Here is a 25,844-nt window from a genome sequence, read left to right as displayed (position 1 = left end):
GGGTCCCTGTCCGAAGGTATTCCCCAACTGCTGGCACAGTGGCATCGGGAGGGCAGAGACCAATTTTCTCCAAATCCAAATGGTATTGCACCCAGGTAACACCTGCACTTGTGACATGATGTCAAGTCATGATGTCATTTATTGCTATGCCGTGTCATAACATACCATGACTTGGTGTAATGATATGTCGTGTCATAATACATCATGATATAATGTGACATGATGTCATGTCATGGCATTTCATGATGTGACACATCATGTGTCATGATAATTCATGACATTATGTGTCATATGTTATGATATATCACAACATGCTAACATGTCATTATATGATATACCCAGTAGGCTCACAGTTTGACATTCCCAGTAAGTTTGACATATTCAGTAATCTTGGCATTCCCAGCACACTCCCACTTATAAGTACATTCCCTGGTTGACGTTCCCAGTGCTCTCCCAGTAAGTGCCCAGTAATGTCCCAGTTTGACCTTCCCAGTAAACTCTTAATGCATCATTCCCATAAAGTTTGCAATTTCCAGTAAGATCTTAGTTTGACGTTCCCAGAACACTCCCACCTTGGCATTGCTAGTAAGAATGACATTCAAATTGAGCTACCATCCCAACATTCCAGTTAGCTTCTAGGTTCACATTCAAAGTAAATGACCAGTTTACACAATCGCAGTACAGGAAATCCCGAATTAGCTACAGGCGTCATGGAGACCAACCTGCTTTGGGAAAAACCCTGCTTGTGCAGCTTGGTTTTAAAAGACACTGCACACATACCTTTGACATTTCTAGTAAGATTTCAGTTCGACATACTCAGTATGCTTCCAGTTTTAGAGTTCAAGAAAGCTTCTAGCCTGACATTCCCAGTAAGCTCTCAGTTTCACATTTTTGGTTAGCCCCACGTCAACTTTCCCAATATGCTTGACATTCCCAATAAACTCCCAGTTTGAAATTGCAAGTGAGCTCCCAGCCTGACATTGATAGTATGTTTGACTTTCCAAATAAGCTCTCATTTTGCCATTACCTGTACTCTTAACATTCCCAGCAGGTTCCCTTTTGACATTCCCAGTAAACTCACACTATGATAATCCCAGTAACCTTTTAATTCATTCAGATTTGACAATCACAAGCTTAGTATCCTTTACAAAGGCACAATTAATATGTTATATCCTTTCTATTTGTTGAATGTTTTCTTTATTTTGGTAATGTATTGTGTGGTATAGTTTGGTTTGGAATGGAACGGATTGAGATTTCTATAGTGCTTGCACACCGAAATGCATCTTGGCTAAACAGATTCAGAATTCTTAGCCTACATTGGTTGCACACAATCTGGTGTGCTTCTTCTGGGCTGTAATCTATCCTAATGAAAATAATAATGCTGTATAAGGAACATATAGAAAAATAGATGAGACAAAAGTAAGAACAGATAGCACATCGCTATTTTAAGACAGACGGGGTCATCACAAGTTGGGCGGTAACGCTATTATCGCCACATGTAAGAGTCCGCCAAATCATGGCTTTGGCATTATTTATCACCCAGCTCAGAGCTGGGGGGAAAGCCATCAGGAATTTGATGATTTTCAGCGCTATTACTGTGCGATAATACCGCCGACGGTAATCGTGCTGAAAATTCCCCATTGGGTCCAGTGGGGAATGGGGAATTCCCGAATGGGACCAATGGGAAATGGGGAAGGACCGTTCGGCCAAACCCGTGATCCGGCACTAATAGCGCCAGACCGGGTGACGGTAGCGCTATTAGAGCGGGCGGTATCCCCGCAGGAATACCGCTGGGCTACTGCCCAACTCGTGATGAGGCTCATAGTAGTACTTGCTGAGGTGCCCTAGTCTGGCAGTTCGCAGCTTTTTGTTGCCTCTCTGGTCCAATGAACTCTCAGTTTTAGCTCTTCAGAATGCCCTTTCTAAGATACAGCTGAAACTGAGACTATGTAGGATCTGTTAGTCTGGGTCTGACATCGAATCCCCAGAACATGTGCTTACATCATGTCCCAAGTTAGGACCCACCTACATAACAATATTGGGTCAGTTTGTGGGAAGCTGCGACGCCATTAAGTCCAATGATTTTTGGAATGTTTGCCTAAATACAGAGTGGTGTGGGCAAAGATGAACACACACAGTATGTAGCACTTGATACATGAGCTGTATTGCATTGTAACGATGATGTAATTTGTATATCTCGTTATGTGCATTGTATGAAATTAAGTGAACATTTTTTTAGGAAAATTAGGAGAAACATTTTATGATCTGATGATATATGACGTGTTTTATAGATTTCTATAGATGTTTTGTAGAGCATCGTTTTATGGCACATTGTTGTATGAAATGAAGTGTGTTGTGTTTTTAAATATATGTTGTATTGTGATTTTGTAAAGGTTCTAATAAGAATAAAAACAAATAAAAAGTAAGAACATGTTTGAAACATTACAAGCCAGTCGCTCTTGATAGCTTTTTTATATTATATTTATCAGGTATTGGCTGTAAAGTATCACCTCGTGTACTTTTGCATGCTCCTTGCACATAACCTTATGTTAAGGATCATACCTTGTATGCGATAGTCATGTGTTTTGTTTTGGGTTGTTATTAGTCCTGTAAGAATATGAGATGTCTGTAACATAAATGGCCTCATTGAGTGTTCGGAGGTACTGGCAATTCTAATTCCTGCACATGGAATTAGATTTGCCATCAGTGCTAACTGGTTAATCTCTGCCTGATTATGAGCTGTGGTTAATTCCCATAGTACCTCGTTCTGGGAATGGAGGAAGCATAGCACAGGGGATTCCTTGGCATTTCTTCTGGAGGGGAACCCTCTGTGCATATGCTGGAGGAATGGCATTCTTATGGGTTTGCAACTCTTTAGTTCGGGAGGACTTCAAAACTGTAGGTAATTCTATTGCCTGCAGTTTTTTTTTCAGTTGCCTCAAAACCCGGAATGAGGCTCATTATTATTTTTTTTATTAGGTTTCATTTATTAGAGTGAATGCAAAGCAAAGGACAACAGGTTAATATTCCCCATTCTATATTTTTACCTTGATACTTGTGCAGGGCTCTTCCGTTTTGGCGTGGTCAGGGATTCTCTTGGCTATAAGAACTCCCAGCCACATGGCAAGCCAATATGTTTCCAGGGCATGACTTATCAACATAAAAACAACCTCACTGTTTGCTGGCTTCATGGCCAGATGATGCTGGCACGAGATGACTCTGTTTTCAGCAAAACCTGGTGAGAGGAGCAGACTTAAGACTAAGGGGATCATTTTCCGAAAAAGCACAAATTGCACAAAAGGGAATGTCGGTGGATTCCAAAAGAATACGGTGCATTTACGCTAGCATCACATTCACAGGCTGGAGTGAATACATTGAGTTCTGTAAGCAGGGTGGATGGAGACATAGGGCCTCATTACAAGTCCGGAGGTAACCAGGCGATAAAACCGCCTGTTTATCGCCAGACTCTTATTACCATTCCGCCTCCGTGATTCCCGGAATTACCGGGCCATTACAACCCCGGTTTCCCAGGAATCACGTAGGCGGAATGTTGTTAATCCCCATTCCCATTGAGTCCTATAGGAATGGGGATCATGGAAACACCGGCAGCATCTCGTAATGCTGCCGGTGTTTCCTCGTCCGCCTGCAGGTGGGTGGTGTTAAACCCGCCAGGTCAGACCTGGCGGGAACATCACCTCCCGCCTGCAGGAGTCGGGATCAGGCGGTCCGGAAACAACGGTGGCGGCGGGTTTACCGCCACCGTCATTTCCGGACCGCCTGATTTGTAATGAGGCCCATACACTTTAAACCTGCTCCACTCGCTAAACCATTTCAATACGTGGAGTGCTAAAATGGGAGTTACATCATGCGTAAGGAATTTATGTATGATTACCACGCATTTTAGCACTCTTGGGAACTGGATTAGGATCCTCTAAGGGGGTTAAGCCTCCAAGTGCTCTATTTCAAATCTGCACAGGTGCAGAAATTGAGTGTTCTCCTCTCCTTTTTTTGGGAGGTATCTTCCTGGCTTCCTGCGTTGGTCACATGACCTCAACAGAAGCCAATGGGGCAGCAGAGGGTCGGAAGAATTGGCAGAGAATGGAGTAATGCAGACTTATTGTTATATTAATACAACCCTCAGGCATCTGAGTACTGCTTATTAATTACCCACAGTGTGTGGTGCTCATTTATCGACCTTAGAAGAATGAAATTCTGAGTTTTGCCCTGCCGGGATTCGAACCTGTGTCCTCAGGCTCTGCACAGGTGTCAAAGCGAGCGCTCTACTCGCTGTGCTGTGCTGTCTGACCCATCTGATTGTTAGTTATACTTTTTACTGTACATTACGAAGTCCCCTTGATTGACCCTTCTCTGGCACTGCAATGGAATCTGGCAGGGACGTCATTTCACCAAAATGCCAGGGGTAGCGGAAGTGACATCACAGTGCCACGCCCCCAAGAGTGACATCACAGGAAGTGATGTCATTTGACCACGCCCCACTCATCACATGAATTGATGTCATTTGACCATGCCCCACAGGAAGTGATGTCATTTGATCACACCGCCACTCGATATCAAAGGAAGTGGTGTCATTTGACCACGCCCCACAGGAAGTGATGTCATTTGACCACACCCCCACATGACTTCACAGGAAGTGGCCTCATAACGCATTATCCCTCAGTACACTAAGAAAAATATAGTTACGATATCTGTGTGTATAGATCCATACTGTCAAATTACTGTGACTGCAAGCAGACGCCTAAGGCCAAATGACAATATGTTATTGTTTAGCACTTATGCTTAAGCTCTTTTTTATAGAACAAATATTCATACAATATCACCCAACCTGTGTTGGTACTCATTTATTGACCTCAGAAGAATGAAAGGCTGAGATGGCCTTGCTGGGATTCCAACCTGCAGTTCACACTCACATTGCAGCAGCGAGCACTCAACCCACTGAGCTATCATATCGGCTATAACAAAATGAGCATTTATTCTGTAGTGGATACCATTAAACTGGTAGCTGAGATTTAACAGTAGACCAGTTAAGTTAATCTGCAGGTCTGGTGCAAAATAGTGAAATCAGGGCACTCACAGGACTTCCCATACTCTGAGCACTTGTTACCTCATACATGCAAACATCCCGAACAGCATACCAGGGAGATGGGAAAGATAGAAACATTACAACAAAGTATTCATTGTGGCACAATGAAGTCAATGGTCACTTGATGTGCTATGGAAGAGGCACACTGCTGTTGACGAGTAACCTCTCTAAAACATAGCAGGAGAACACTCAAGTGCACCTGTATGTGCAGCAGCCAACCCTCTCATTGTGTAATCATGCACACAAGAGCAATGTAATTACATTTCTGTGCCTTGAAGCTATAGAAATAAATGTGACAAAGCAGGTATACATGCATATGCTTGCACCTTGCCTGTCCAGTAGGCTGTGCGTTTCAAATTAGAAATGGAAATTATCGACTAAAAACGAGAGAAGCCGAGCGGAAGATGAGCGCAAGATATGATAAGCTAGAGATCCTTCTGGCGGCTGCCATGTTGGCTCCGATGGGGATTCATGAGAACAATGCATCAACAGATCAGTTCCGTCAGTCCTCTGTCTATGTTCTCTTTATGAAGAATTACCTTTAGTGGCATAGTTATTTTGTGATTTGGCATGGGAAATGTATGTGTGCACCCCTTTTATCATGCGACTATCATGGCTTAGAACCTATGTAGTAAACAGTTGTACATGTGATTTTTAATGTGTGTTCTTTTTTTCACACAAAATCGCTTCAGTGAGCTAATGTTGACACTTAAACACCTTTTATTAATTCACCCGCATCCAGAATAGTGAATTGCAACTATAAAGTTATTGAATGGCTGAGATGGGTAATGCAACTACGAGCAAAGGAACCCAGGACATGGTGCACGGTCCACAATGAGTCACAACAAAAGGAGTGGCTCCAGGCCCAGGAGCCGCTCCTTTTGTTGCAATCATTGCATTTGCAACAACTGGCGCCACGCTGGCGCTACAACGTCACTGGATGGGTCCAGGGCCAAGGGCACTGCCAGGTCAGCACGCCCACGTGATTCATTCATCAAAGAAAGGTAACACTTTCGTTTTACTTTTCTTTAATGAATGTATCCGCTGTGTGTCGTGAGGCATGAGCTGGCTGCTGAGCGGGCTGCAGCCTGCAGCCCGCAGGCAAGCCAGCCAGATCTGAGCACACCCGCCCACTTATAGCAGATGGTGGCACTGGCCCCAGGGGGCCTTGGATTCTGCCTACAAGCCAGTACGGCCCTGCCTCAAACTGAACATGCCCCCACCCAAGCAAACCCTCACAGGCACCCTGTCTTTTCTCTGGCTTGTGGTGGGAATATTGTAATGCGTTCAGGCCCACAGGACCCAGGTATTATGAAGGGAGGTGCCACTTTGCACGCAGCCTGGATCATGATCCGTTTCACCTGCATTATACCAACTGCACCTATGGGAGGAGAGGATGTCCCATTTATTTTAATAACTAAAGACCACTGCCGCCCCTGACAATTCTAATTGTTTAAGTGGCTTTTCACCTCAATACAAGTGACTTGGCAACTACCCCCTGCCAACATCTTGCAAAGCGTCTTAGGCATGTTGGAATATAGACCGTAGTGTCTAAGCAGTATTGCCTACTTTACAAGCATGCTTACATTGTAATGTGTCAAGCCCTTAAACGTTGTACGTTAGGGTATTAAATGACGCTTGCACGCTTTTAGGTTCCCATAGTACTATGCTTACTTGTTCATGCATAGTACTATGCATACTTGGTCATGTTTACAGTAGTTTCCATGCTCTTTGTAATGCCATCTTAACACCCGTAAATTAATATGTGACGTGCAGTACCACATGGATATTTTTGTATTATAACGTTCACGTCACTAATGGCACTCGTTCCACCCTAAACTGCCTTTGCGATACTGGTTTCCTGCTTTGTGCGTAGATTTGAATCAGAAAGCGAACACAAAAACGAGTTATTTCGAATTGCATTTAAAACCGGAACCACCAGAAAGCAGAGACTCCATCCACTCTAGAAGATTAGCATGGCCCTGACTGCGCAAGGATGACATGCAAATTTGTGAAACGTTCCATATTTTTGGACACATGCACGGACAGAATTGCCCTTTGCTCTGCCTCTGACAGTATCATTGCTGTTTAAAGCAGGTCGCGAGGGCACGGCACCAGCGCTGACCACGTCACAAACATCCAGGCTGGGTAAGCGAAGCCTGGCTGCCTATTGCTGCTCCAGCGCATGTGCGACGTGGTCAGCAGTGCCGGTGGCCGTGTGCCCTCGCCTGCGGCGTCGCCGCCGGGTCCCTGGCTGCGCTGCTGGCTTTCAATAACGGTGCAGTGCACCCACACACCTGACACCCGCCTCGACCCACCCACCAGTAGTACTACTCACCTTCTTCAGTGGAGTGCTGGATGGACTGGACACAGAGTAGCAGGAGCCGCGAGCACGCGTTGACACATGCAACTACTAAATAAAAATGGCGGACCACAGAAGCGTCGCAGCACGCTGTGGCCACGCCCCCTCCTCCTCTGATTGGTCGACGGCCAGAGGTCGCAAGAGATTGACAGAGGTCGCTGGCCAATCGGCAGTGGTCGCTCTTGCGACCTCTGGCGACCCCCAAATGACGTCCCTGGAATCTGGGAGGATACCAACCAACAAGGTGAATGCTACCTGGAGGTGGAATATGAGGGCTCCCCAAAACCCCTCCAACTTCCCCATTCTATCTATGTGCCATCGGTCCTCCTATTATAACAACTCAAGGGGTAGTGCAGGGCTATCTGTTCCTCAAGGACTGGAATTGGAAGGTCATTCGCCACCCAGTCCCTGTGCTTTCCAGATTTAAACCTAAATCTGGGACTTCGCTGTATCACCTTGAAACTGTAAAGACAACCCCCAGCACCCCAAACCAGATTATAACATTTGAACCTCAACTTGCACAGGCAGAACATGAAGTGAGGTCAAACATGGCACCCTGAACTGCCACCCCACGCAGATACTAATTTGGACACAAGATACAGTCCTAGTGGGCCACTTCTTTGCCACCTGATAAAAAGGAAGACCAGTGCCACAATAGACAGAGGACATCCTGCGGTCTGCTTGCAAAATGAAGCAGGGTCAAGCCCCTCCTAATCCTTCAGCCAGCGAGCACAATTCACCCGATCACTGGCAGATTGGTCTGTGGCTTAAATGCAGCTGTCTGAAGGCACAAGGTTTCCACTGAAGAGTCACACACAGAGGCAAACGCTTCTACCTGACTTCAAGATTGCCATGGGCCCTTTCAAAGGGTAAATGTAAAAAGAGATGGAGGACAGGAAACAGATATTCATCTGATGGATATATCACATACACTGGCCAGGACCAGATTCAGAGAAATAGGATAAAAATCACAAAGGCTGCTGAGGGCCATAGCACAGACCCCTACAGAGACCAGACCCTGCGGAGAAGAAGCCAAAGGCCTACTGTGCACCATATTATCGGCACTGGCAGAGGCCAGGCAGTGAGAGGGGGAAAAGCGAGTCACGAGCTACTTGACAGACTCCGAAAGGCGATTGAGTACTGAAGAAGACTAGACAAGAGCGTGTACTCGTTATCAAGGGTAGTCGATGATTGCTTAGGAGATACCAATTGGCACCATCATTTTCCAAGACGTGCAACCTGATGTATAAAGCAAAAAAACGGCTGAGTGCAAAACCAGCAGACTGTGAAATCAAAAAGTGAACAGGGTTCCAAACCTTGGTTAGTGTGGAGGAGTTAGCACATAATAGGGAAGGTCGCACCCCCACCCTCGATTGTCCCTGTCTCACCTTACGTTACTCTATCCTGGCACCTTGACTATTGCCAATGCTTATTAGTTCTAGAGTAATTCCCCTAAATCCCATAGGCAACACTGTCACTCCTTCCTGTCCTAAATAGTGAACAATTGGTGAACCATGCTGACGACCTGTGTGTTCTGTTGATCCCTTAATTACACATATGTTGGAATTTTATTTTATTTTTTGTTTTATCTGCTCTCCTACCCTGGCCTATTCATGTTAGACGAGTTTATTTATGATCTGTGATTTTTTTGTAATTTGACTCTTAATTAACTAGAAGGACAAAGAAAGAGGCAGTCTATAAGTTCCATATTTAAAAGATAGTCGTAGATCTGGCAAAGCGACATCAATATAAAACGATCCTAATACAAAGATTATTTAATTTAAGAATTATGTTTCATCAGTTGCCAAGATCTTTACTCCCATGAACCACTTAAATGCCCCAGTGATTTCAGATGAATTGCCACATCCACAATTGAAGCAGGTGCGGTGCAAACGTGGAAGACCACATCGTTGGCATTTAAGTTGTGAATGACTGTAAAGATGTTGAGCCTCTTTATCAAAGGCTACAACTTCATTAAAATGTGTGTTCATATTTCTAGTTGTCTTCAAGTAGACTGACAATCCCAGATAGTCTTCTATCTATTCAGCCTGCTTTCGGGCAGTTTGAACTACATCACTGCTCAGCACAGCCGCTTTTTTCCCCCATTGCCCCACAGTTTCCAGGATAAGACAGCTGGGTTTTCTTGCTTCTTGGCCCTCTTGTTCCAAGAAATAGTTTATAATCTAGGAACCTCTTCCTCCAAATTAGAACTTGACTTGGATGTTTTAGATGTTGTCGAGTTTACCAGCAGTTTACAGAAGGTTATGGGATCCCATCATGGATTATATCTTTTGTTATCTTCCATAACGTTCTCTTTCTTCCAACGAAGTATTATGGGATTATCATCGCTGAAGACAAGTCGGCCTGTTGCAAAGCAATGCTTATTAAAGGCAAATACAGCAATCTGGTGGGTACAAGTCCCCAGGGGTAGCCTCTCGATTCATATTCTCTCTCTCTCTCTCTCTCTCTCTCTCTCTATTTCTCTCTCTCTCTCTCTCTCTCTCTCTCTCTCACCCCCTTTGAATACACATTCCAGTAAGGCGATACAGCCATCATGCAGATGCAAAGCTTATAACATGTATGTGAAATACCGACCCACCAGGGCACCCTACGCCAATTGTCTGACAGTCCCAAATTTCAAACTAACAAAAGGTGGAGGCAACAGCTTCCGGGTCAAAGCAGCCCAATTCTGGAACTCCTTACCCCACTCTCTAAGGGAAGACCAAACCTATTCCAACTTTAGACACAACATCGTTAACTGGTTCAAAGAAAACGACCACTATCAGAATTGCTATTACTAGAATGATCCCGAAACTTCACCTGTTTCTAACCTCTCCCGCTCTCCTGTCCAACTTCTCTTCATGTATATATATATATATATACTGTACATATCCTTCTTCTTCACCAGTATAATCCATCTGCTACTTTATAACTATGTACTTTATAACGTGTAAACTCTCTATGTATATATGTATCGTACATATCCAGTTCACTATTGTAATCTTACTGTCACATTATAACTATGTATTTCTGCAACTTTGTAAGCCGTAAATATCGATGTGCCTGGGCCCTGATACCTTCGGGTCTGGTGCGCATTATAAATAAACAAACAAACAATATAACACACACACCTCCTCGTTTCACACACTGTCCCAAAGTTGTGACAGGTGCTCTTCCTGAGGGCGCCACTTGACAGTCAATCTCCCTTTGTTCCAAACCTTGCCATCATCGGTGATTACCACATCCTAAAACGCTGATACCACTTCCAGCGGACCTCAAAACCTGCTTTTAGTTTTTGGAACCAAACCCCCTTTAGTCATATTACTCCTTCTGTAACATTTTCTGAACATACTACCTCACCTTCATCATTTCAGTTTTATTTTGTACGATCTCTCTAAGATTCCCTTCATCCCATTCCACAAAACAAGCCTGCCCCAACCAAGGAGGGCACACAGTGTGGCTTTCTTCTCCTCAGTGCCTCAAATGGAACCAAACACATTGTGGCATGAGGTGCCAACCCATATGCACACACACTTTTTTTTTTATCACCGCCTCTTCCCAACAACCCCAAGCGCCCTTAGCCAATGCCATATGGTGTGAATCGCAAATCTCCTCCACAAAAACACACAGAATTTGCTCACTGCCCATACCAGACAAAAGGGCTCCTTGTCTATAACCAAGTACCTGAGCTCTTCTCCTCTCAAGGTGTGGTACGCGAATGCTGTCCCTCTCTCCACACCCCACTTTTTCTGCAAGAGTATAGCACCTAACCCGGTTTCACTGGTATTTGTCGCCACCCATGTTTCGCTTTGTGTATCTAAGTGAGCAAGTGCCGGAGCGCTTGCTATTGCCCTCTCAACAACCTCAAACTCCACATCACACTCACTTGACCAAGCAAATTCTCCATCTTTTTTGCACAGCTGGTGAATATGCTTGCACCTGTCTGTATAATGATCAACAAATTTAGCATAGTATTCTACCTGTCCTAAAAAGGTCAGTCTTTTGTCTCTTTCTAGGCTTAGCCTTTTGTCTCCTTCTAGGCTTAGCATTCAAGGATCTGGTTGGCAGCAACCAGATCCTTCTTCGGTTATGCATCATCCTTGTTCAACCAGTGTCCCACATATTAAATGGAGATCACCCTGAACCTGCATTTCTCTTTCCACAACATCAAACCAGCATCCTGTAGAATCCTCAACACCTCACCCAATGTATGATCAGGCTCTTTCTCTGTTGGCCCAGAGATCAATATATCATCCTGAAAGCATAGAACTTGTTTCATTCTCCCAAACCTGGCATGCATTATCTGCTGGAAGAATGCAGATGCCAATACTAATCTAAATTGCATCCTTGTGGAATCTATATGTCACGTCCAGTGTTATGAAACTGGTATATTCGTTTGAGGTAGGATGTATTCAGAGCTGATGGTAGGTGGAGGAAGGATCCAATGTGCTAAATACTTTCGCCCCACCCGCCACACTCATCATCTCCCCTATATTAGGCAGAGTATACCTATCAACACCACACAGCGATTGACTGCTCTAAAGTCCACAATTAGCCTAATCTGTCCACCACTAGCCTTGCATGGCACCACGATGGGAGGAACCTATTCTGATGCCTCCACGGTTATATTTTCCCATGGTCCTCCAGTTTGTTGAATCCTTCCACCAATTCTTTACGATGGCATATTTTAACATTCCTCACTTTGGCCACTGTGGGATTTTCCCCTGCCTTCAATTGAATGCAATTGTGATATCCTATGGGGCATCCAAGCTCCTCGCCAATCACCCTTGCATATCTGTCCTACACTATACCACCTGTCTCAACAAACGAAACCTCTCTAGATTCACTTGGGTCCAAAATTACCTGCTTATCACTTTGCTCATACCAACTCAGGGGACATCCTCCGACCCCAGATACATCCACCTTAGCAATGGTTGTGTGCCCCTCGTATTCTAACCTCGCCTCAGATTCACCCATATGCATTTGCCAAATATTTGGACTGTTCAGATTGACCTCAGCACCCTTGAACTTTACCTTTCATGTGTCCCAATCAATGATAGTGCAGTCAGAATCTGAGTCAATCAACATGGACATTTCCCTCCAATTGACCCTGAATTCCATGTGTGGTTTTCTCTTTTCCTTGCTTTGGATCCCACCTAGCTCACAGAGAAACTCACACCACACTCTTCCTACATATCTTCCACCCTCCTCTCGCCAAGAGTACCCCATCGAAACATTTCCTTAACTTCCCATTTAGTTCTCACAACAACGGACAAAGTGCCCCTTATTCCCACACCTCCTAAAATCAGCTGCAAGGCCAGGACAGTTTTCAGAATTTGAAAAATGTTAGATACTCCCACACCAAAAGCCCCTTTCACTGTCCTCCCGACAGTCTTCTCCTGCCCATTGTTCTCCCCCAAGAGGGTGCTGTCTTTCAATTCCCATCCTCTGCATATGGTCACTCTTCCACTCGCCTGGCCCTTTTTCTCTAATTTCTCCTCCCCTTTAACTACTGCAAACTCCCTTTTTGACTCCTTGCAATTCAATTTTTTAATACATTTTGTGTTGTGTGTTTAACTCTCTTCACAATGTCCATTACATCATCCAAACTGGTGGCACATTTATCCTGAACATCTTTTATTTTGTGTTCCCTAACATTCAACATAAAGTGGTAGCTCATGTGCTCCTTGTAAGAATCACCAAAGTTGCAATTCTTGGCCAACTCCCTTATCCATGTCGTAAAATCCTCAATACTTTCTCCTTCTACTTGCGCTCACATACCAAAATAGTAACAATCCAAAATGGGGCTGGATTTCATTTCAAATTGTAGGTCTTTCTTCCTTCGTAAGGTCTCATAAGCGTTGAGTGATTCATCACTATCAGGATCTTGCCCTCATTCAGGCACACAACAGTCAGTTCCGTTAGGCTCTTTTGGATTTTCCTGCCCCGGAAGCCTAGGCAGCACATTAGGAGACCGTGTTTCCTCTCGCTGCTAATTTAGGGCCTAAGAATGACCATGATAGTCTTGATTATCCCCAACTTGCCATCTTGTACATATGCTTTATAGTTAGCATTGTTCATGTTGTGCAAAAACCAATCAAAGATGGTTGCCAACCTTCACACACATACAATACATAGGGCCTCATTACGACTTTGGCAGTAGCCATGCCCTGCATGGCTGCCACCAAAACCGGGTCCGGGTTTGGGTTCCCTGAATGGGGAATTACCGGGCTATTCCAAGTTTGGAGGGCCCAGTAATTCCTCCTTCAGGGAACCCGGGCCCAGACCTTCCCCATTCCCATTTGAGCCCCGATAGGGCTCAATGGGAATGGGTGCAGGGAGCTAACAACGGGCCGATTACGACCGGCCCGTTGTTAGCTCCCTGCTCCCCTCGCGGGACCCGGTAAGGATGCCTGGTTTTACCAGGCGTCCTTACCGGGTCCCGCAAGGGAACCTCGTAATGAGGAGGAATGGGTTTAACAGGTTTGCCTCCATTACCGGCACCCATTAACCCATTCCGCCAGGGTCGTAATGAGGCCCATAGTGTCTGCTATCGTCCTCTTTTGTTGTTAAACTCTGAATGTGCCTGCTCGTCACGGGGCTCATGATATGATACAGTGGCTCCCAGACTCTGCTTCACAGCTCAGTGTAGCTGGATTCCCCTCTTCACTGCGCACGCTAATTACTCAATCCAATGGGAGTGGGCACGCGATGAGCACCGGAGTGTGGCACATGGAGATTAGTTATCCAACTCTCTGCCAGGTCTTCCCCAGCAGGCGCTTGGTGATTAGTTATGCTACTCCCCCTTTTGGGTGACAGCAGGTACATGGCTTCCCAGGCACATGGCAGTGCTACCCTCTGGCCTGCTCACATGACTCTGAACTCACTACCTGGTTCCTGCACGGACAGGCGGGCTGCCAATCTCTCCGCACCTAGGCAGCACCCATCAGAAGTCAGTGCCACTATTGGCTTTGACGCCCAACAGGTCTAGTAGAGTCTTTGACTATGTAGAGCTGTATATCTTTCCTCCTTCCCATGTCAATCCATCTCACATTCTGAATGGCTGCAATGATCTCCAGCATGCCTTGAATCAACTCCCTGATCACCAGTGTTGTGGAATAATCATTGCTGAAGTCTAGTGGGTACAGGCCCCCAGGGGCTGCCTCTCCATCTCATCTCAATATGTATATATCTCTTCCTCCTGCTCTCCCTCTCCTCTGGAAACCGCACAACCTTCTAGAATGCCCTTTCAATACACATTCCAGTAAGGAGATACAGCTAGCATGCAGATGGAGAGTCCATAACATATATGCGAAATACAATATAACACATTTTTCAAATACATGTAGTTCTTCCTTCTTTGAGGTTAGGTCCGAGTTGAATCAATCCAGGAAGCCCATGCGGATTAGCTCGAAGTAAAGTATGTATTGCTTACCCTTCTCTATCTCTATGTCCCTCTAACCCCCAATCCTGCCCCTCCCCCTCCACACACTTACCTGCTCTCCCACATAGGCCTACAACTTCCATCTTTCGAGCCCCTTCCTGTTTTGGTACAGTCATTTAGGCAACATTTCCTGGGTGGTCTTTTTTAAGAGGTGGCCCAGAAAGCACATTCTGAAGGACAAATACCAGTCAGAGGTGGGTAGATCCAGCTGCCACACCTGTCAGTATAACCACTTTGAGCAAGCCCACATAAACTCTAAAAACCTTACAGTCAAACATGCAGTATAACAGATCGAATTACTTAGGCAGATAAGAGATGAAGCCTAAGATTCAGTTATGATATTTCAAAAGAGGGAAAACAGCCCTCTATTATCATATGTTTCATATGTCAAAGGCATCAAAACTCTGTTCCTTATTAGCACAATCTGACTCAGGACTCAGGATTCAATTTATATTTAGGGTTTTGAGATATTATATAAGTTGGTCGAAGGCCTAGCTACTTACGAGAAGGTATAAAATATTCAGAACAAACAGGCTCAGTGATACAGCCACAAGAACAGGAGCAGGATTCTGAAGAAGAATACACATATGAACAAGAGCTCATAGGTAGGGAAGTAGGAGAAACATATGAGACAGATGTTGAGTTTTTTACCTGCAAAGAACTTATTTTGGCTGACATAACATCAGAAATCATTAAGTCTTGAAGATCAAGTAGTGAAATGCTTAGCCCTGCAGATACCTCTGGCACAACAGTTTTAACGATTCCAAAAACATAGAACTAAAGCATGGAAGAACCAAATAGAACACACTGAACCCAACAGAATGATGGCATAGCTACTGGAAACCTCACTTAAAAGGGCCTTTATGGCACCATAATGTAGGGGGGAAGGAGGTCAAACTCGTGATGAATTTAGAAGCTATGGATCAATATCATTTGGTACTATGGATGAGAGCTCAAGAAGAAACTATCCAAGTGAAAGTTCAAGATTCTGCCAGTAAGGAGAACACTACTAATACCCTCAGTACCTTAATAAAGACCAACCCCAAGATCCCCAAGTAGTTACTGTTAAAAAGTGACTCAATAAAAGAAAAGACAAACGTATGTAAGAATCTAAAGTTATAGTACGCCAGAAGGTACCCTAATCAAAGAACCTGCTCTAGATCCGAAACATTAGGGTGGAAAATGGAATCAGGCTTGAATTAAAGAAAAGTCAACAAAAAGCTCCAGAAGCTCCGCTGTGAATGTGAGAATATTTGATGGGGATATTACAATAAATCCGGTCATTAGTTATTAGAAATTAATGGCCAGTAACCTCTATGAATACTAAATTAAGTAACTTGACTGAATCTTTTAATATTGGATGCCAAAGTGAAGAAAATTCATGTTCAGCAAGCGCTAATGAAGTTTCTGATATCTGAAACAAAGTTCCAATTGGATAATAAGGAATAAAACATAAATGCATAGGCATCAGCAATTCAGAAAGTTCACAGACAGCAAGAATGAGCCGAAAATATAGTGGCATCTTTGGTGTTTCAAAATATTTGGAAAAAATACAGACAGTACTATATCCATTGTAGATGTTTTAGATAAAACACTGATTTTGAAAAGGGATTCAACTGAATTACAACCTGAAATACAAGGAGTCCCCTATGACCCGGCATGGAAAGTACCAAAATAAGAAAAACGCCCAAAGAACTTTTGTCAGTTTCAGTCAACAGAATAATTGAGTTTTGTTATTCCATTTGCTAGAAGCAAAGACTGGCATGCAATTTCACACATTCAAATACATAATTAAACCTGAGATACAGCTGCTATCACTTAACATAAGAGATGTGTACTGAGATTATTGGGCAAATTCTCCAAAAATCCAGATTACATGATAGCCAGCAATATCCAGCTACACTTAAAATATTTCACTTAAATGGCAAAGATTAATTGAAATATGAATACATCAATTGGTAGCAAAAGAGAGTTTGGATGTTAGTTCCAGAAAATCTCCTCCCATGTGATCCTCCCTCATGATACCACCCCAGGGTTAGGATAAGGTAGTGACTGCCTAACCTAGGCCACAAGGAGGTTCTAGGCACCAAAACAGAAATGCGGGTTACAGTTTTCCCCAAGTTCGTGTCCCATAAAAGGGGAATTGCGCCCTTGTCACCTCTTTTTGTTTGATATTCAAAGTTATTATTTACTCTCAAATGTCCTACTCAGAGCACCCCAGGGTCACCTTTAAATTCAGGCCAAATCACTGGTCTTCTTTGGCCTCTCCGCTTCACTGTCAGCTGCTGCGGTGGACCTCCTGCGCCCTGCTCTCTCTGTTGCCAGCTCCTGCGCAACTTTAGCGGTCTGCACTGCTCTTCTCTGGAGCTCTGTCAGCTCAGTTTGTCCTCCCGCACATCGAAGCGCCACACCTCGGGTTGGGAGCACATCTCCCTTTCAGCTGGGCTTCTCTTCCCAACACCGATTCCTGCTGTGCGCACTCTGCAGTGTTGCACGTCTTCACTTCTCGTGTGGGGCTCAGCTGGTGCTCTTCCTTCTGCAACAATCCCATTAAGTGCTGCTGCTGCCTCAGCAACTCCAGCTGCGTCTCTCCTCAGCTGGAACTCATTCCTGTGTTTAAATGTCCCGCTCCGGTGTCTTGCTCTATAACAACTAGACCGCACATTCTGGTCAATGGCACCTTTAATCCTTACTAAATATGGGCCCTTCTTCCTGGTCTCAGTACCACAGGCCTTATCTATCCTGAAGTCCATAGTGGTTTTAGATCTTTGATAGTTAGTTTTCTGAACTGAGAGTTTTCAGAGTTAGGGACTGATGTGTATAAGGGGTGTGACTTAACGTTGGGGTTTGGCCATTTACCTAAGACATAATCATAACAATCGGAGGATGTCATATTTAATTCCTGAACTCTCAAGGTACAAACCTTATGCTGTTTGGATGACATTTCATAGCATGTTCTTTGGATAGTTTCGTGGGAAGGACTTGTGCAGTGACAGTGTGCCATTCGTTATTTGGGAATTATAGGACTCTCATCTTCAGAAGAAGATGAATACTGTCAGGGTAATTCATAGAATTTCGCACAAAAGTGGCGCACGCGGCTGGCGCACAGTGTGCGCGTGCGAATGTCTGCGCCAGCCGCGTGTGCTAAAATCGATATCCGCGCACAGCGTATTCATGGATTTCAACCTCCAAAACCAGCCGTGGCGCAGAGTGGTGCTGCGCCAGTTAGGCCCCCAAGAACGCCCTTGCGCAAGGAAAAGCCATCAAAATTCACAATTCATCGCAAAGGGCTGCGCTAACCCTGGACCAGTATACAGGGCTGCCAAACAGCAAACGGTGAGCAGGGAATTTGTATTACTGGGGTGCGCATGAAGTTCCACACGCGATTTCAGCAGGGTACGTGTATTTCTGGGGTGTAGGGAAGTTCAACACGCGATTACAGCAGGGTACGTGTATTACAGGGGTGCTCGGGAAGTTCCACACGTGATTCCAGCAGGGTACGTGTATTACTGGGTTGCAGGGAACTTTTACACGCGATTTCAGCAAGGCACGTGTATTACAGGGGTGCGCTGGAAGTTACACACGCGATTTCAGCAGGGTACCTGTATTTCTAGGGTGCGGGGAAGTTCAACACGCGATTACAGCAGGGTACGTGTATTACAGGGGTGCACGGGAAGTTCCACATGCGATTCCAGCAGGGTACATGTATTACTGGGGTGCGGGGAATTTTTATACGCGATTACAGCAGGGTACCAGTATTACTGGGGTGCGTGGGAAGTTCCACACACGATTACAGCAGGGTACGTGTATTTCTGGGGTGCGGGGAACTTTTACACGTGATTCCAGCAGGGTACCTGTATTACTGGGGTGCGCGGGAAGTTACACACGCGATTTCAGCAGGGTACGTATATTTCTGGGGTGCGGGGAACTTTTACACGCAATTTCAGCAGGGTAGGTGTCTCACTGGTGTGTGCGGGAAGTCCCCCACGCGATTGCAGCAGGGTACGTGCATTTCTGGGGTGCGGGGAAGTTTGACACACGATTTCAGCAGGGCACGTGTATTACAGGGGTGGGTGGGAAGTCACACACGCAATTTCAGCAGGGTACCTGTATTTGTGGGTGCGGGGAAATCCAACACGCGATTACAGCAGAGTACGTGTATTACAGGGGTGCGCGGCAAGTCCCACATGCGATTCCAGCAGGGTACGTGTATTTCTGGGGTGCGGGGAAGTTTCACACGCGATAGGCCCTGTGCGAGTGGGGTACGTGTATTTTGGGGTGCAGGGGAGTCCTACACGTGAATTGGCAGTGTGGGTCCTCCCAGGTGTTCCGTCTACACCCTCCACGGCCCCTGCAGGCAGACCACACCACAGGGGACTACCCTGCACCCCAGGTCATGTCCCGCAGGCAGCCCATCCACCATGGGCATGCCCCCCCAGCCAGGCCACATGTCACCTTGCACTAGTGCTCACCAACGCATTACCCCCTTGCACCCCCACCACACAGCAGTGCAGGGCACCTGCCAGCAGGCACACACTCATCTCCCCCACCCTCCAGCAGTGTGGGGCACCTGCCAGCAGGCCCCCACTCATGTCCCACCCATGTCCCCTTGCACTCGCACCCCCCAGCAGTTCAGGGCACCTGCCAGCAGGCCCCCACTCATGTCCCCTTGCACACCCACCCCCCAGCAGTGCAGGGCACCTGCCAGCAGGCCCCCACTAATGTACCACTCATGTCCCCTTGCAGCACCACCCCCCAGCAGTGCAGGGCACCTGCCAGCAGGCCCCCACTCATGTCCCACTCATGTCCCACTGCACCCCCACCCCCCAGCAGTGCATAGCACCTGCCAGCAGGCCCCACTCATGTCCCCTTGCACCCCCACCCCTCAGCAGTGCGGGGCACCTGCCAGCAGGCCCCCACTCATGTCCCACTCATGTCCCCCTGTACCCCCACCCCCCAGCAGTGCAGGGCACCTGCCAGCAGGCCCCCACTCATGTCCCCTTGCACACCCACCCCCCAGCAGTGTGGGGCACCTGCCAGCAGGCCCCCACTCATGTCCCCCAGGATCCCCACCCCCCAGCAGTGCACGTCACCTGCCAGCAGGCCCTGACACATGTCCCCCAGCCAAGACGTCATCACAATCTAGATCCCTGGCCCTTATGGCCAGCCTCCACATGCCAAAGACCCACCCAGGTATTGCACCCACCCACATAGAAATGCCAATTACATGACACAACCCCAATGGCAAGTATGTAAATGAAGACATGTCCCTCTCACACACACAATGGGTGCAAGTGAATCCCAAAACCCATATCATGACATGCATGAAACCAATGAGATAATACCACACATCGAAGTTTGAAGAAAATGTATTGAAAGCAACATGAATGGAATTAAAATCAAACAAACGACAATGGAAATTTAAAAAGAAAAGCTGCATGTCTGTAAAATAATGAAAAACAACAAATCATAATCCAAAGGAAAGGTGTCCAAATTCACAGTTCAAAAAATGAAATCCAAGGGAAAAAGAAAAGTGAAAACCATTGCTCCATGGGGAAATCCAAACAAAAAAGTAGAATCCAACAGTCCACTATACACAGATGAACAATCCAGGGTCCATGATCCCAACTGAAGAAATGAAACCTATCAAAAACTCCTACCTAATTAAAAAAAACTATATACAAAAATGGGGTCCATTGTCCAAAAGGTCCAAAATAAAGAAAAAAACAAAGAAAACCTAATACTAACTAAATAACTATTTACAAGGGCAGCGGGCAAGTCCAACGGCTCACATGTTGATGTTCCGGGCCAGGGCATCATCGAACTCCTGCTTGATGTCCCAGAGGCTGTCCTCTTCCATGGCCCCGAGGGTTCGCAGGGACGATGACATCTGGAACGCCAGGTCCCTGCGAATGGCCTCGAGGCACTCGGCCCGCCTCAGGGCCCTACGCATGGAGTTCTGCGCCCTGACCATCGTGAGCCGTGCCTCTTCCGCCCGCTGCCGCTCCGCATCTATCGCATGGCCCAACCGCTGCCACATGGAAGACACTTCCCGTCCTGGGTCCTCCTGCCCTCCGGCCGATGCCTGCCCCTCCGATGTTGATGGCCCCGAGCCATCATTACTCCCACCTACAGCGTGCTCCTGCTGCTGCTGTCCATGTGCCCTGTCCGATGGTGCCTGCGCATCCTCTATCTGCTGGTCTCCAGTTGTGGTGTCCACCCCAGCTGGACCGCTGACTCCCGACTGTGGCAGGGATGTGAGCTCCACCAAGCTGGATGTGTTGGTCAGGCCAGGTCCACAGGGGACCCTGGTGGAATCTGGGCCAGAAGACTATGTGGAGAACGAACGGCCCATAGCCTCCAGAGAGGAGGAGAGGTCCGCCAGAGTGAGCGTCACATGTAGGAACCCTCCGACCAGGGCCCCTCCCAGCAGTGCCATGTCACGACGCTGCTCTTCGTGATGGCGTGCGTTCTCTGCCCAGGAAGAACGCATGTCATCACGAATGACACGCGTGCGCAACGCAACACCCACCAGGACAGATCCCATATGGTTGCGGGACCCCTCGTCCGCAGGTAGTGGAGAGGCAGGTGATATGGCACTCTCCCCTACCTGCGGACGGGCCTGGGACGGAGCCTCCCAGCTGGTGCATGATGGTGCAGTCACAGGACCAAGGACAGCGACATGCACAGGCCCCTCCGCGGTGACCTGTGCTGCCTCCCGACCCTGGTCCTGGACTGCACCACTTGCACCAGTGGTACTACCCCCACCAGGCCCCATGTGTGGCTCAGTAGCGGGCTCCTCCTTCTCTGTGGAGACCACCAACCTGGATGTCTCCACACCGTCTTCTGCCATTGGAAGCCCCTGTTAGGGCTCACCCGGCCCTTCCGCCACAGCCGTTGAGGCAGACGCAGCACCACCCCCCCTCGCTCCCGGATGATGGTAATTCCTGGGAGGGTGGCTGGGCCTTGCGTCGCCGCCCAGTGGAGGCATCCCCGCTGCTTGGCTCCACAGCGCCGTCTCCGCCCTCTTCTTCACTTGACACTGCGTAGAGGGAGACATAGAAAACAAGCATCAGGGTACAGTACAAAATACCCTAGTAGACAGGAAGCAATAACACATGAGTGGCACTGTCAAATGTCACTTCCATCCTGTCATTCGACAACACATGGGTGAATGCACGCAACACACATGCAGAAACAGTCTGTGCGCCTGCAATCAACATCAACATCCATGTAGAAGGGCCCCTGTAAACCAAGATGTTGCCTTCAAAGTCACATGCATCCATGGCATTTCAAACTCACACACACTTCTCAGGCACACACACACACATGTGCACCATACCTGTACATGACATCAGCACCAATTCCTCACCCCCCCTCCATGTCCAGGAACAGAGACAGCCATGCATTCATGTGTGCATTCCACATAGAGCTCCCCATGTTGCTTCAAAACACATGCACCAACCATGTGGCTCACACATAACTGGTCTCACATGCATGACCATGATGTCCCTGCAAACACACATATCCATACATGGCCTATGTCACACATACAGGCAAGCATCAGACTACCAGCACACTGCAACATGCACTGTCTCACACAGCAATGCTTGGCCACTTACCGCTCAACTCCAGACGGGTCTGCCTCTGAAGGATCTGGGCGTGGAGCGTGGGCCTACACGTTCCAGGACCCTCATCTGGATGGCACTCAGGCGTGCCCGGCCCCCCTCCGTGAGGCATTGGGCCTTGTGGAGGGTCCTGGACCTGAAGTCCTCCCAGCGCTTCTTGACGTGCTTGATGTCGCGGGTTGCCACCCCCTCCGTGTTGATGGCAACCACTACATCGTCCCAGATCCTCTCCCGTCCTTCCTTGTTGGCGCGTGATGTTCCAAAGAGGGCATCATAATGACCCAGGACATGCTCCACCAGGACACCAACTTCGGTGGCAGTGAAGCTGGTGGCCCTCTGCCTCTCTGGCTGGGTGTTGCTAGTGGTGCCAGATGGTGTAGTGCCCGACATGGCAACCCCAGAGGCAGGAGTGGGTGGGCAACTGGGTCCTGGGGCTGGGCTGTGGAGCGATGGAATCCCAGTCGGGAGAAAACCATTGCTCCATGGGGACATAAAATAATAAAAAAGATGAATCCAATAGTGAACTATATACAGAAGAACAATCCAGGGTCCATGATCCCAACCGAATAAATGAAACCTATCAAAAATACTACCTAATGAAAAACTATATACATAAAGGTGGTGCACTGTCCAAGCGCAACCAAAAAAAAGAAAAAACCAAAGGAAACCTAACACTATCTAACTATTTACAAGGGCAGCGGGCAAGTCCAACGGCTCACATGTTGATGTTCCGGGCCAGGGCATCATCGAACTCTTGCTCGATGTCCCGGAGGCGGTCCTCTTCCATGGCCCGAGGGTTCGCAGGGACGAGGACATCTGGAACTCCAGGTCCCTGCGAATGGCCTCGAGGCACTCGGCCCGCCTCAGGGCCCTACGCATGGAGTTCTCCGCCCTGACCATAGTGAGCCATGCCTCTTCCGCCCGCTGCCGCTCCGCATCTATCGCATGGCCCAACCGCTGCCACACAGAAGACACTTCCCGTCCAGGGTCTTCCTGCCCTCCGGCCGATGCCTGCCCCTCTGATGATGAAGGCCCCGAGACATCATGGCTCCCACCTTGTTGCTGCTGCTGTGCCGCTGCCTGCACATCCTCCTCCAGCTGGGGTGCAGTTGTTGAGGTGCCCACCCCTGCTGGACATCCGACTCCCAACTGTGGCAGGGATGTGTCCTCCACCAGCCTGGCCGCAGGGTCAGAGGCAGCTCCACAGGGCACCCAGGTGACACATGGGTGGGAAGATGGCACGGAGGATGACTGGCGCATAGGGGGTTCAATTGAGGAGGGGGTCGCAACAAGGTCCACAAAACTGAGGAATCCGGCCATGGTGAGCTGTCCCAGTGGCTCAACGCGCTCAACGAGCCATGCAAGAAGACATGCAGTCTCCTCATGAAAAGACTGCAGGTCAGCTCGCATGGCATGTTGACGCAACACCACCCCACCCAGGACAGACTCAACCCGGTGCCGGATAGCCACATCCGCAAGGAGAGGAAGGCCAGTTGGTGTAAGCCAATCCCATCCCTGAGAACAGGTCTGGACGTAGGTATCCCTGCTGGTGCAAGATGATGCAGTGACAGGATCGGGGACAGGATTACACACAGGCACCTCTGCGGCGGCCTGTGCTGCCTCCTGTCCCTGCCCCTGCACTGCAACACTAGCACCAGTGGAATCCCCACCTCCAGACCCCGTCTCTGTCCCTTGCACGGCCTCCTCCTCCACCAAACCCCCCACCAACCTGGATGACTCTGTGCCATCTTCCTCCGTTGGGCCCTGTGGGGTCTCAGCTGCCCCTTCGGCTGCCGAGGAGTCCAACTCCAACCTCCGCCTCTTGGACCTCCCCTCGGCAGCTGCGACCTGGGACGCGGCACCTGACTCCTCACTCCCTGACGAGATGACAACCTGGGAGGGGAGCCGGGCCTTGCGTCTCCAGCTGGCAGTGCGATCCCTGCCGCTGTGCTCCACAGCACCTTCTCCGCCCTCTTCATCAGTTGAGGCTGCAGACAGGGAGAGATAGGAGACAGGCATCAGGGCACTGTACAATGGACTCATACACACATGACAGTTGTACATGAGTGGCATTGTCAAACTTCAGACATGGCATCACAATCCCCAACACACATGTCATTGCAACTCACACATGAGCTATTCCACAGGCATATTGCAACAGCCAGCACCATCCATACACATACAAACAGCATGAGCAGCCAAAGGTGAGCCAGACATCACATGAAACACAGGGAGTGCACTAGACATGCACACACGCCACCACAATTACATGCATGTGTACACCTCCGCCAACTGTCGCAGTGATGGGATGGGCATCCATGTCACATCTGGCAATCAGTCTTCTACATATCAGTCTCACACGCATCCATGTTGCATCACTGTTGCACCCATGTCAAATACACACACATGCACATGTACACGGTGCAGATACATGCAGCTGGAAGCAACATCCATGTGTGACACCACAACCATGCCAATTTACATACACAGTAATCCAAACATGTGTGCTCACACATCTGCATTTGGCCTGCATGCTTACCCACACATACACCATCCATGTGTCTCACACATGAAAGGACTTGCATGTGTCAGCCTCACAGCCCTGTACATACACATCCATACATGGCCCTACAAAACCACATGTACAACCTGCACACTACTGGCACACCACCACACGCACAGCTTCAAATCAGTATGCATGTACACTTACCGCTCGACTCCAGACGGCTCTGCCTCTCAAGGACCTGGACGTGGTGCGCTGGCCGTATGTGTTCCAGGACCCTCATCTGATGTTCCGACAGGTGGCCCCGGCGCCCCTTAGCATCCGCTGCCTTCAAGAGGCGCCGGGCCTGGTTGAGGGTCCTGGACCTGAAGTCCTCCCAGCGCTTCTTGACATGTTGGAAGTCGCGGACTGCCACCCCATCCGCGTTGATGGCAGTCATGATGTCCGTCCAGATCCGAGTCCGTCCTTCCTTGTCGGCGGCCAACCTTCCGAAGAGGGCATCATACTGCCCCAGGACTTGCTCCACCAGGACACCAACTTCTGTGGCAGTGAAGCTGGTGGCCCTCTGCCTCCCTGGCTGGGGGTTGCCAGTGGTGCCCGATGGTGTAGTGCCCGACATGGCAACCCCAGAGGCAGGTGTGGGTGGGCAACTGGGTCCAGGGGCTGGGCTGTGAAGCGATGGAATAGCAGTCGGGAGTCTTCTGTTCCAGCAGGGGTGGTCACAGCAACAGCACCCCGGGCTGACGTGCAGGCAGCAAATGGCAGGGCACGTGGGCAACAGGCAATCAGGCAGCAGCAGATGGCAG

General features: G+C 48.1%; 1 protein-coding gene and 1 pseudogene across 1 annotated transcript in view; both read left to right on the top strand.

The window, feature by feature from the left end:
• Positions 1–25,844, top strand: part of TMPRSS9 (transmembrane serine protease 9) — a 485,595-nt gene that overhangs the window by 401,348 nt on the left and 58,403 nt on the right. The window lies entirely within an intron of this gene.
• Positions 7,066–7,132, top strand: LOC138461679 (U6 spliceosomal RNA; annotated as a pseudogene).

This window comes from Ambystoma mexicanum, chromosome 1p, assembly GCF_040938575.1.
Source record: "Ambystoma mexicanum isolate Mex_15411 chromosome 1p, UKY_AmexF1_1, whole genome shotgun sequence".
Classification (NCBI taxonomy): domain Eukaryota; kingdom Metazoa; phylum Chordata; class Amphibia; order Caudata; family Ambystomatidae; genus Ambystoma; species Ambystoma mexicanum.
This window is presented reverse-complemented; position numbering and strand designations above follow the sequence as displayed.